This window comes from Myotis yumanensis, unplaced genomic scaffold, assembly GCF_028538775.1.
Source record: "Myotis yumanensis isolate MYYU_CA2020_CCGP unplaced genomic scaffold, mMyoYum1.0.hap1 SCAF_16, whole genome shotgun sequence".
NCBI classification, from domain to species: domain Eukaryota; kingdom Metazoa; phylum Chordata; class Mammalia; order Chiroptera; family Vespertilionidae; genus Myotis; species Myotis yumanensis.
This window is the reverse complement of record NW_027223767.1, coordinates 10,143,226-10,156,657: the sequence shown is the minus strand read 5'-3', so window position 1 is coordinate 10,156,657 and position 13,432 is coordinate 10,143,226.

Sequence of the window (13,432 nt, the reverse complement as noted above, 5' to 3'; positions counted from 1 at the left end):
TACGTACTATCATCACACTATTTCACAGGTAAGTAAGGTGAGGTTAAAGGGTTTGTCCAAGTCAGTGTGAGAGTAGCTCAATCCCAGGCAATCTGAATTCAGACTCTGTTCTTCACCATTATGTTGAGCTGTCCAGGAAGGTAGCCTTTAGCTTTACATGCCCTTTGAAATACAAATTAGTGGAAATTAAGTAGTATTAAAATCCACTAAGTCCCATGAGCCATATTGCAAATGCTCACTTCCTACATGTGGCTAGTGGCTATGGGCTACCATTTTGGATGACATGGATGTAGAACAGGCCTATCCTTCTAGAGAGTTCTACCGGCAGCTTGGCTCTAGACCTGGACCCTGGCACCTGAACCCTCTCAACATCTAATCCCTTAAAACACATGGACTCGCGCTGCGCTCCCATTCGAAGCTGCGGTGCTCCTGAGGTGGTCAGGACAGGGGTCAGGCCAATGTTGTGATTCTGGGGGCATTTCGTTGCCTTCTTGATGGCTGTCATATTGCGGTCTCCAGCGCAGCTCAGAGAGATAAACCTGAGATAGATTTATATATGCCATGCCCTTTTCACGTTCTAAAATTCCTTTACTGTCCTGCCTATCTTTACTTTATTGTCCCGTCTCCTATTTCAATACCAAGGGCATCCCATAATAAGCAGCAGCATGAAAAGGGAAAGAGACAGGAAGAATGGATGGCGCATCAGCATTCATCCGCACCCCGCGTTGGAGATGCTTGTCCTTGGGGCTCATGATGCCGGCGTCCTGTGATATACAGCATCTTTCCACCAGCTTCCACGAGACACTCCTCGGCTGGATTTAACGACTCCCCAAACCCTGACACCGATATATCATCTCCTAAATGCCCAGCGTCAGTAGATGAGATGAATGCTGAAGATGATATAAATCCCAACTATCAAATAGGCTAAAGGTGAAATCTAGCTCTGTCTAGACTGTCAGGACATTATAAAAAGGAAAAGGAGTCATTATCAGATGACCTTTCCTACACACGAGGAGATGCAGGGTCTTAGAAATCTATAAACCACTCTTGGAGAGGAAGAAAACAGTTATAACTCTAAACCACTTGTAATCCTACCTCCCAGCAAACACTCTTGCTGACATGTATGTGTACATTCCTTCACGCGCAGTCATTATACACTGACATGCAGAAGGCGACATTGCGTACGATCTTCTTTGTTCAGTGCATCCATGAACATTTGGCACCCCATTAAACAACAGCAATAACTCGCTGTCATTGTTGCTTATTACGTCTGGAGTTCTGTGCACTTCACGTGTGTTGTCTCAGTTCTCACAACAGTAACGGTAGGATGGGAACCATTGTTACTCTTACTTTACAGATGAGGAAACCGAGGCACAGAGGGAGCAAGCATCTTGCCTAAGGTCACACAGCTAGTTCAGTGGTCGAACGAGGACTCTCACAAATCTGTCTGACTCCCAACCCCATGTCCTTTGTGCTACGACACTATTTCCCACAATGTTTAACTGTTTCAGCTCTGGAACGCATTCTCTAAGGGAGTTTCCCCATAAGCCTAAAATGGAAGGCAAAGGGGTGGCAGCCCCCAGTGTCCCCGCTCTTGTTCCCTGGCCCTCTTTCTCTCCTGCAGTTCCCCCACCCACCACAGGCCACCACTGAAGCAGCTGACGGAAGCCTGGGTCGTGGGAAAGGCCAGCTTGGAAAACTCTGTCTCCACTGGCACAGGACTCACCCCGACAGGTACAGCATCATTAATGCAACCGACCGCCACCTGCTGTGATTCGCAACCTGGATGATAGGTTTTGTGCACATTCTCGATTTTTTCCTGGATAAACGTCTGGAAGTGAAATGTTTGGGTCAAAACTATGCCCGTTTTGACACCACACTCTCCTTTGGAAAGACAGCACCACAGAGATTGTCACCCGCAGAGCCGGGTTCGCACGTTCTGTCCACACTGGATATGAACAGCGTTTAAAATCGACTTTGCCATGGTTTTAACTTACTTTTTCAGTTACTAAAAAATAGACAGTGTAAAGTTTATTGACTACTTGCCTTTCTTCATTTGTGCGTATCATAGCCTTTGTTAAACTTTGAAGTTCCTACTCTTACAGTGGGGCCTTGTCTCTCTGCCGGGTTACGAGCCAGCTTCAGATACCCCACCGCTAGTTGGTGCAGCGAACGTCACAGTGAACGCCACAACATCAGCCCAGCATCACATGTCTCACTCGTTCACTTCTTGATTTGACATACGAGTAATTTGAGTTACGAGTTCTGTCACGGAACGAATTAAACTCGTAAGTCAAGGCCCCACTGTAGTTTTTTCTTTTTTCTTTCCAGGGCAGTGCTCTTTGATGACCTGTCTGTAAAATTTACTTATACTGGATGTCCATTAATCTTGATATGTGACTTGGCCTCCAGACTGTCATTTGTTCGTATGTTATACTTATGTGATGTACAATATGTCATTTGAATTTTCTTTTTTATTTATAACGCTTCTGATTTACAGAGTCTTAATTTTTAGAACATGGAGGGGCCAGGTAAACGTTTTCCTATATCCTTTACTTATTCTTAAATCTCTTTAATCCTCTCAATGGATTAAGTCCTTTAATCCATCTGAAATTTAATTTGGTGTATTGTGTAAGGAAGTGAGTGAGCGTCCTTATAAAACCATCTCCCTTATTTTATTTTCTTGTCTGATTGCAATGGCGAGACCTTACAGAATGATATTAACATTTAGCACAGTGGTTCTCAGCCCTGGGCGATTTGCCCCACCGGGAACAGTTGGCAGTGTGTGGAGATGCTTTTGGTTGTCACAACTAGTGGTAAGAAGGGAGGTGTGTGTGCCACTGGCACCTAGTAGCTGGAGACCAGAGAGGCTGCCGCACATCCTACAATACAGGACATTCCCCCACAACAAAGAATTTCCTGGCCCCAATGTCAATAGTGCTGAGTTGAGAAATGGTGGCATTAGCAAGTCCCCTTTGCTTCTTGTCCTTTCCCCACTGCAAACAAGAGCTTGGTTCACTGCGGACAGTTTGCCTGATGTCTCTGGGCCGATCCCTCTAGAAGAATTCTGCAAATGCATCGCTCTCACAGGCAGGCTGACGGGACAGTGCCAACAAGAACAGGTGCCGGGGTCAACATCGAATGGAGAGAAGGAAGAAAAGCAATGCAGACAACAGGTTGCACATCACAGTGTGGGTTGTCGCTTTTCCCATCCGAGGCATCTGTGCTCCCCTCCTATAAATTCTCTCCTGGAACTTAAAGAGCATCATGGGTCACCAGATGTATAGGGTGTCCCAAATTCACGCAAGATTTGAATTTTGCGTGAGCATTAACAACAACAACAACAACAACAACAATAACAAAAGCCTAATTTTACTTGGTTTATTGAATCAGATTCTAATATCTATTGCCCTTTGATTTCAATCCCTTCAATTTGATAAGCATTACCAAGTACCAATTATGGCCCAGGAGCAGGGACAATGAAGACCAATGAAGACCACGGCTTTGCGTATGTGCCAGCAAAGCCGTGGAGGCCATTTACCCGATGTGCTATTCCATACATAACCCTATACTGTATACTTTATGAATCAATAAAAAATTTACAATTTTTAATTATAAACCTTTTTTTTTTTTTATCAAAATTACTTCTTGCGTGAATTTTGGGACACCCTATACTTTGCAAGGACATGGACATGAGTCACGAAGACCTGGGTTCCGATTTCAGCCCCATCGCTTGCTGCTGCGGGAGGCCTGGCTGAGGTCCTTTCCTCCCTGGGTCTCTGAGCCTGTTCCCACATAACACAGACTCACGTTGGGGTTGTGAAGTCCGTGCAAATGCCTAGCTCAGTGCCCGGAGCATAGTAGGTGCTTATCACACAGCCCCAAGGAGTCCCAGCTCATGCAGCTAATGCTGCAGATATCTCCTGCTCAGGTCTGAGACAGCCCGGGGAGCCCAGAGCCAAGAGAGGTGACCAGCCATGGGGACTGGGCCAGGGCTCGATGCCAGTTGCCTTTTAAATGCTCACTGCAAGACTATGGGATGTATAATTTTATCTTTGTCTTTTTATAGATAAGGAGGCTGAGGGACAGAGAAGTTAATGCCCTACCCAAGGTCGCTCAGCTAGTGCGTGGAGGCTGGGTTTTCTAGCCCTGTGCTTACCCCCTCAGTCATGCTGCCCCCGACCCCCTGGGCCTCAGCCACCCAGCAGCTCAGCGGAAGGGCCCCAGTCTGGCCACCCCCACCTCCAAGTGTTTTTTCTATAACTCTTCTCAGCCAGGGCACTGAGCACCCACACTTTTAGCCTGAGCCCCACGGGCAGCACTGGGTGCTGGTTGAGAAGGGGTGGCCTTTCACCTGCAGCTTTTGCTCGAAGCAGCTGCCACCAGTTGGCAGAAAGAACCCTCTGCTCAGAGTCCGTCCCCAGAGGCCCTGACACTTTCCAGCATCCCAGCACTGTCCCCAGGGAGCCCTGATGGCAGCCCGACTGGCTTTCTGATGTGGGGAAATGTACTTAACCTCCCAGGGCCTCAGCTGGCGTCTGGGAGGAGATTCAATTACATGGTAATGAGCCCGAGTCCTGCAGAGCCTGCAGGCCTTCTAATCACCAGCCGGAAAGCACAGCCATCTAAGAAAGGGCAGGCCTCCCAGCCAGGCCCCATCAGCCTGATCCTGTGGGACTCCCGCTCCGGGCTCAGCTGCGGGCTGCGGGGGAGGGTGGCCTCTGGGACAAAGGTCTCTGCACCCAGGGAAGCTGAGTCTGGGTGAGCTGAGCCTTGGCCGTGCGCAGGAGTGGCCTGGCTATGACACAGGTGGGCAGGAGCTCTCATGACTGGATCTGAAGAGGGCGAGTGAGGCGCTGCGACCCAGGTGGTCCCAGCCTCCCTCTGGGCGGGAGTCCCACGGCCAGCACTGTTCTCAGAGCACCCTGGGCTCGGCCACATCCGGGCTGAGGCTGGGCCCTGTGCACGCAGGGCATGCCATTGATCCTCACAGCAGTTCCGTGCCTTCCACCTTTTACAGGCTGAGGGAACGGAGGCTCAGGGAGTCAGGGAGCTGTCCCACAGGGACATGCAGCAGGACCGGATCTGACCCCACTTTGGGGATAGGGTCAGAGGTATCAGGGCGCAGCTGTATGTTCTTGTGAGTGTCCATCCTTTACCTGTGATGTGTGCCGGGATGTCGCTAGGGACTGACGCCCTCCTCTGCAGAGGACGGAGGTGCCACTAACACCCATGTTGTTCTCCTGGGGCTCCGGCCTCCTGCGGGGCTGATGGTAAGAGTGGGTGTCAAGCTATCGGCCTCCTGGGGCCTGGCGTTGGAGGGACAGTCTGAGCAGTGGCTGCCACTTCGTGCATCTGGGCCCCCTCCAGACAGAAATCCCACCGTCTTCTCCTGTGGAGCAGATTGTATTTTCTGAAAATGGCCACAGCAATCTTCAGTTCCACAGATGCTTCTAGAACCTTGCCACTCCCCAGAGGAGGCGGGGGCTACTTCTCCTCCTGTTGAGATGGTTTCGATGGCTAGACTATGGTGAGAGAGAGGCGATGTGGCTTCCGACACCGGTCCCAGGAGGCAGCACAGCTTCTACCCGGCTCTCTCTGGATGCTTGGCTCGGAGCACAGCTGCCGTGCTGGGAGGGAGGAAGCCCAGGCCACGGCAGAGGCCACGTGGACGTGTCCTGGTGGCCAGCTCAGGCCTCAGCCAGCACACACAGGTCAGGATTCCAGCCTCTGCCTCCGGCTGCCCCAGCCGACGCAGAGCAGAGCAGAAAGAGGTGTCTGCCGAGCCCCGACCAATTTGCAGGTCCCCGAGCAAAATAAATGACGCTGTGCTTTTAAGCCAGTGAGTTTCCGAGTCGTCTGTTATGCAGCCACAGCCACAGCCACAGCCACGGGGACATCCTGAACTCCCTGCTTCCCGGGACAGCCCATCATGGCCACACACAGGGCTGCCCACGAGGACGGGCAGGTGGTGGCCGGCACGGGCCTGGGAGCAGCTCGCTAGCCTGCACGGGGGCCTTTTCCGTACGTGGCCTTTCCAGGGGGCACCTTTCCTTTTCTCCACAAAGGCACTCTATGGGCTAGCTGCTCCCTGCTCCCAGATCTTAAATTCCTGGACCATTTTTCTTCATGTTGAATAAAACCTCCACCTTTAAATATCCGCTCATTCGCTCTAATTCCATTGCCTGGGTCCACGTGGAATCAATCTCGTTTCTTCCTGGTGTTTGGATGGTGGGGGACGTCCCCAAAGGCCTGCCTTCTGCTTGTCTGGCTAAACCTCACGGTTCATCTCACCCCTCTCTCAGAAGGAAAGGCTCTGAGATTCTCTGCCACCCTGGCTGCCCTCCCGCTTCGCTCGATCTCCGGCAACACCTGGCTCCAAACTGGGCAGCTCTCCCTCGATGGGGTCTGCCTGCGTCCTAAGGGCAGGCTGCCGTGTTTTCCCGGTCTGCTTCGAAGTCGGTTCATCAGGGCTTGGTCACTGGCTGTGGGCGGGGACTCCTTGCTGCCCAGGGCACAGACGCACCCCCCGTGCCAGGAGGCCAGGCCTGAACTGGCCTAAAAGGCCCAACTGCAACGGCCAGTGTCACACTCAGCCACATTCCAGTTCCCGTATGTTTCCATTGCCCCCAAAGGAGAGGCGGTCCCCATTAGGCGGTTTTCCTTCGTTCCCCCAGCCTCTGGCAGCCACTGAACTGCTTTCTGCCTCTACGGACTTGCCTACTCTGAATATTTCATATAAACACAATGATCAAATATGTCATTTTTTTGGTGTGCGTGTCTGGCTTCTGTCACTTAGCATGTGTGTTTTGAGGTTCCTTCACTTTGTAGCATCTGTTGCCACCCCTGGTCCAGTCAGACTGGTGGGCCCTGGCCCGTGGTTGGTCCTGCCTGGCTGCCTTCTGCCCGGGAACTTCAGAACTGTTTGGGCCTGGATGTTGGGGTCGGGCCCCAAATCCATCTTTCCATTCTGGATGAGGAAGACGGATGGAGAGCAACTTTTCTGATCTCGGCTTCTCTCTTGGCTCTGAGAAGGGGCCAATGGGTGCTTGGGCTGGGGCTTGGGTGAGCCCCTGCTTAGAGGCGGGTGTAGGGTGAAATCCTTCCTGGCCTCCTCACTGAGCCTCCCAGGCGAGGCGGGAGCCAAGCTTTGGAACCCCGGCTGGGTCAGAGAAGACCCCTTAGTTCTTTTACTTCCTGGAATCTCTGCCTCCCACCCACAGCCAGCAGGATTGGCCCCTGAGAAGAAAGGTCAGTGCCCGTGGGACACGCCCAGCTCTGGGTGCGGCCGGAGGTCTCCTGGGCAGTGATAGGCGTTGCCGCAATGAGACGGGCCAAGCTTGCTCAGACATGCAGGCATCTGGTAGACCAGAAGCAGCAGAGAGGATAGGGAGGCCGTGGAGGGGAGACCGAGCACCACTGTGGGACTTAATGCCCTGGTCCCTTTGTTTGCCTCGCAGAGAGAGACCTCTTTCTACTTTTCTTCTTCTCTGTTTATTTTTCTCTCCGTTTCACTTCCCCCTTTTCCTCTGCAGGTCTCACTCTCACTCAGAGTAAAAGCCAAAGTCCCTAATGATCTGCTCTTCTTCCCTCTGACTCATCTCTTGCTGTCCCTTGAACCACCTCAGGACCTCTGCAGCTACGTTCTAGTCCTCCCTTCTCCCGGATACCTGCGCGCTGCCCTCTCACTGCTTCCCGCCTCTACTCAGCTGTCGCCTTCCCTTCCCTTCTACCTCAAGTTCCAATTCTGCATCCTGTCCTTTCCTCACTGTTTTCTCTGAGCATTAACTGCCAGCTAGTGAGTACGTGTATTATTTTTTATCTTGTTTTCAGTCTGTCCATCCGACTTGTCTGAAACTCCCATGAGGGCAGGAATTTTGTCTTTTGGTTCACTGCCCAGTACCTAGAGCCTGGCACGTAACTGCTGGATAAGTATTTGCTGAGTGAGTGAGTGAATGCTCTGCAATCATGCCCAGGGGACCTGAAGCGTTGATGACAGTGCTGTCTCCTCGCCTGGGTGTGGAGTTGAGACGAGGCTTGAACGCACAGCCACCCCGGCCAGCCCCAGCACCACTGGCTTCTATGCGGGGTTGGCCATAGCCGCTCCTGCTTGGCTGGGCAGGTCTGAGGGGGTGGGGCAGGTGTCTGACTGTAGTCTTGACTTTAACCTAGACTTTATCAAGTACAGAAAACATTTCGTGACTCGACCAGATGAAACTGGAAGTTCAGGAAATGCTGTCTCCCGGTTTCCATGTGGCCAGTTCTGGGGGCCACCGCCTCTGGCGGCATCAACTGCTTGACCTGAGACCTTTCTGGGTGCTTCCTCCTCTGAGAGGGAGGGCAGGGAATGGGCTGGGGTTTGGGAGGTTTTCCGAGTTCTTATATCTGATGTGAGTGATAAACAGCTTCTGATAAGCATGAAGGGGTCTTGTAACCCTGGAGGGGACTTCAGGACCCCGGGACTCCATTTAATGTTAGTAACTCCCTTAATTATTTAGAAAAGAGGTTTGGTCCTAATCCGGATAAACATGTGTTCCTAGGTACTGTGAAGTTGTCAAATACATGTGTGTGCCTGTGCCTGTGTGTGTGTCTGTGTATCTCCGTGTGCATGTGTCCATGTGTGTCTCCTCATGTATCTGTGTGTCACTGTGTGTTTGCATGTAAGCATGTCTGGATGTGTGTCTGCATGTATTTGTATGTATGCATGTCTGATATGTCCTTGCATGTGTGTGTATATATGCATGTCTGGATGTATCTGTGTATCCTGCATGTGTTTTTATGTAAGCATGTCTCTGTGCCTCTGTATATATTTGTATGTAAGCATGTACACGTGTCTCTGCGTGTATTTATATGTAAGCACGTCTCTGTATGTGTTTGCATGGAAGCATGTATGTTTGTCTCTGTATGTGTTTGCATGTAAGCATGTCTGTGTGTCTCTCTGTGTTTGCATGTAAGCATGCCTATGTATTTGCATGTAAGCATGTTTGGGTGTGTCTCTGCATGTGTTTGCATGTAAGCATGTCTGCGTGTCTCTCTGTGTTTGTAAGCATGTCTGCATGTCTCTGTGCATTTGTATGTAAGCATGTCTCTGTGTGTCTGTGTCTCTGTGTGTTTGTATGTAAGCATGTCTCTGTGTGCCTGTGTGTCTGTGAGTGGTCTGGGTGTGCCTGCATAATCGGGGAGATGGGCATCAGAAGGACAGTTCTGGATTCTCTGACATTCGAGCCAGTGTCTGGTGTGGGTGGTGTTTTAGTGGCAATACAGCTCCCTGAGACTCAAGTTTAATTACTTTATTCCGTTCTGTTTTATTTCTCTAAACAGTGGTTTTCATCCCTGTCTGCACATTAGCCTCCTCTGGAGAGCTTTATAAAATGCCAGTGCCGGGGAGTACCCCGCTGGTTAAACCAGAGTCTCTGGAGGTGGGATCTGGGCACTGGTCTGAAGCCTGCAGGCGACTCAGCTGCAGCCAGGCCTGTGCTCCACCTTCACCTCCTGGAGGTGTGCGCAGGAGGGGGCCGTGGGGACCTGAGGCACCTGCACTGAACTTGGAGCTGGTGTTAAACCATCTTTGACCTTGAGCAAATTACTTTGTCTTTCTGCTCCTCAGTTTTCTTTCTTGGTAAGATGAGGATAAGTATGCCTTTCTGCCTGCCTCCTGTCCCTGGTTTGAGGTCTTTTATGTGAAAGGGCTTTGTAAATTTTGAAAGGCTGCATGAATTATTAGCATTATTACCATTACTTGTGTTAGCCCTTTGTAGAGACCAAAAGCCGCTAGAGGTGGGTGCATAATTACAGCAAGGTCGCAGTGAAAGAAAAGCTGTGAGGCATGTTCTGTTGTGTGTCTGCTCTGACTCCTGGCGACTTTGAATGAGTGATGTGGCATTGTTACTTGAGGATTTAGCCTTGCAAAAGTAGCCAAACGCACTAATGCCTGTGCTTGTAGTTCCAGTATCGGACACTAGATGGCGTCTAATCCACGACATGGCCAGGTAAGGCAGCGATTTTCAATCTGGTGCTGCAAGAATTTTTAAAACCTTCAATACCTGACTATTTAGGCTAGAGCACTGGCCTCTTTTCCCTTAGATTGTTAAATTGAAAAAAAAATGACAACAGCCAACACAATAATAGCTGTCTGGTATGAATGATTCAAAATTATGCCCCCCCCCCCCCCTTTTTTGTGGTCAGCTTGGCAAAACATATTTTTTGGTGTGCCGCAGATGAAAAGGGTTGGAAATCGCTGGGCTAAGGTATCATTTGGGGACATGTTTTGGCCCCTTGATTAAAATATTACTTACTGACATAATCGTTTATATAACAAGGTAAGATTTAAATGCCCTCTCACGCTGCACAATGGGTGATGGTTTCCATTCTTATGTTCCTCCTCTGCTGCCACTTCTGGCTGCTGTAACATCAACCCTCCTCTGGGGCCCGGAGTGGGCTCTGCGCTGGGACTTCAGGGCAACATCAAATGCTCTGTGCGGCTGGCAGGGAGCCAGGGAGAGGCCTGCTCAGCTCCTGGGAGGCTTAATTAGCTTTGAGTTGCTCTTCTGTGAGTCTGGCCTTCTCTGCCCCGCCCTTCCCCTGGCTTAAAGGAGAGAATCTCGTTCTCTGCTCCCAGGGGCCCATTTTTTGCAAGTCACTTCAGCCTCCTTTCCTTTCTGTGACCAGGAAGGAGAGTGAGAAGGAGATGGCATGGCGGTCCCTGGAAAAGACGACGGACACTGTTTCTTTCTGCAATGAAGGAAGGGTGACTTTGGTAACGAAGCTAAATGATTCATTCCCGATGTCTTTGAGACTCACCCTGTTCGCACAAACAGCGGTTCTCAACCTGTGGGTCGAGACCCCTTTGGCGGCCGAACGACCCTTTCACAGGGGTCGCCTAAGACCATCCTGCATATCAGGTATTTACATGACGATTCATAACAGTAGCAACATTACAGTTATGAAGTAGCAACGAAAATAATTTTATGGCTGGGTCACAACATGAGGAACTGTATTTAAAGGGCCCGAAGGTTGAGAACCACTGGCATAAAATAACTCAGTACTTTCACAGAACCAACCCAGCAATTTTTATGAGGTTTTCTCCAAGAACCCAGGGTGTTTGGCTTTCCCCTCTTCCTCCGTTTGAAAACACATCTGAAACACACACCATTGTGGATGCTATGGCTCAAGGTGTGTAGGCACACACACAACTTTTACAGCAACACACAAGAACCAGCAGAGAGTGCCTCTGGGGAGGGGATTCGGAGTCTGAGCTGGTCCGTGTTCTCATGCAAACTCTTCAATGCAGGGCTGCTCGGGGATCCGTCAGCTGATTCACTGCAGGCTCATTCCACTCCACCTGACCTTAAAGAGCAGGTGTAGAGGGAAGGGGTCGCCACTCACCTCACTGTCCCACTGACAGCCCAGGCCCTCGCGGGTTTTTTTTGTAGGCTTGGGGGAGCTTGGGGGATGGAGTGTGTGTTTTCCAGATGAGGCACTTAGATAGGGAGCAAGGAAAGAGGTCACTGGGAACTGTGGGATGCTGATCAGGTGACGTCCTCACTGGCCCAGGGGGAGGACCAGCTTGAGTGGGGATTGGGTGGAGCTGGAGGCGGGAGAGCTGCTTGGTTTGAGTGGAGGAGGGGCTCCATCGTGTCTCTGCTGTGAACCTCTCTTAGGCTTCTGGACTCTAGAACAAAGGTCTTCACTGCTGTCCTTTATCAGGTTCCCCTCCCAGCTCTTCCCACCGCATCTCCTTCCCTGCCCTGGGCATGTCCCTGGGATTATCACCCCACTCCCTGCCAACCCCCTTTTATAACCCCATCCTCTCTTTCCTTCTTCCCAGTACCTCCCTTTAAATCTCAGAGAAACCCTTCCTTTCCCGGGCAAGTCCTTCCTTCTCTCTCCTCCTGTCCTTTCACATAGACCACGATGGCCCATTACACCTGATCCTCAATCACCCACAGGCCAGGTCTCCCTCCTCCCAGGGCAGGTGGGTCCTGACCTCCCAACCTTCTCAGTGGGCAAAGACGAGAGGCAGAAGCAAAAACAGTTAAAGTTGCATTTCACAATGGTCCGGCCATTGGTAGCCCACCTCCTCGTGTTTAAATAAGAGCACATCTGAATAAAACGGGAATTTAAATCAAGGTATGCCGGCTTTGCCTTTGGTTCCAGCCACTGTGGGTGGCTTTCTAGAGCAAGATTTTCTGTCTCATTTGACTTTGCACATGCTGTTCCCTCTGCCTGGGTCACGGTTCCCTTCCCTGTCCCTTCACTTCTATGATCCCTATCCTTTTACAGGGTTCCCTTTGGGAATCTCTTCATCCTGGTTCACACGTGCCAAACATTTATTCAACTCATGAATGAGGTGTGGTAAGTTATTACAGCAATGGTCCTCCATTTATCCACACCTCACTGTATCTGCTACACCGCACCACCAGGAATGGCTATGGCATGGTTTGGTCCATTGGATGATAACAAATGAGATATACACAGAGGTTCCAAAAGCGTTTGCATATTGGTGCTGGCTGCCCTCGGAGTCCAGCATCTACTGCAAGCATGTCAAACTCAAAGGCTAACACGGGCCAAATAAACGAGGCATGTGACCCTCGGGCCACGAGTTTGACACGCTTGACCAGGCTAGCCTGTTGGATGATGAGATACAAACGGTCCAGTGATCCCTCTTGCTCCGCTCGCTGGTCAGCTGGCCAACCACTGAGCATGCAAATGAGGCCATTGTAGATTATTCAGGTACCAAGTGTTCTGCCAATAACTACTGATGTGCAAGCAAACCTGTGGTGCTTAGTCATGCCATCCCAGACCACAAGCACGTCGCAGCCAAAACAGAACCAGGAGCTAAATAAATGGTTCTTGTTTTAAGCCACTGCATGTAGAGTTTTGTTACACAGCTGAAGTGAACTGATACATAAGGGGATCAGCAGAAAGAAAAATAGCTGCTTCGCTGAAGACATGAGAAATTGGGGTTCATACAGTAAATGGAAAATGAATGCTGAGATGAAACTGCCAATTCAGTGTGAAACTGGTTAATATCCAACAGGGCAATAAAAAGTAACCTGAGTCGCCTCTGTCAAACACTCAGAGATGGTCGTGTTTAGGAAATGAAAGTGCAAGTTTACCTTCAGTGAATGTCATGGAATAGGTTTCAGAAGGGCTGGCTTGCCGAATATAAAACAGCTAGAGGCCCAGTGCATGAAATTCGTGCACTGGCAGGGTCCCTAGCGGCTGCTGGCTGTCGGCTGCCAGCCGGGTATCCCCTCCCGTCTGCTGGCACCACTGGCCAGGGCCTCCCTCCCTTCTCCCAGCCACCTGCCAGCGCCAGGGCCTCCCTGTCCCTTGGTTAAACTCCCAGAAGAACTCGGGTTGAGGGGATAATTTGCATACTACACTTTTATTATATAGGATGAGCACTTAAAGGAAAAGACTGCAAAAT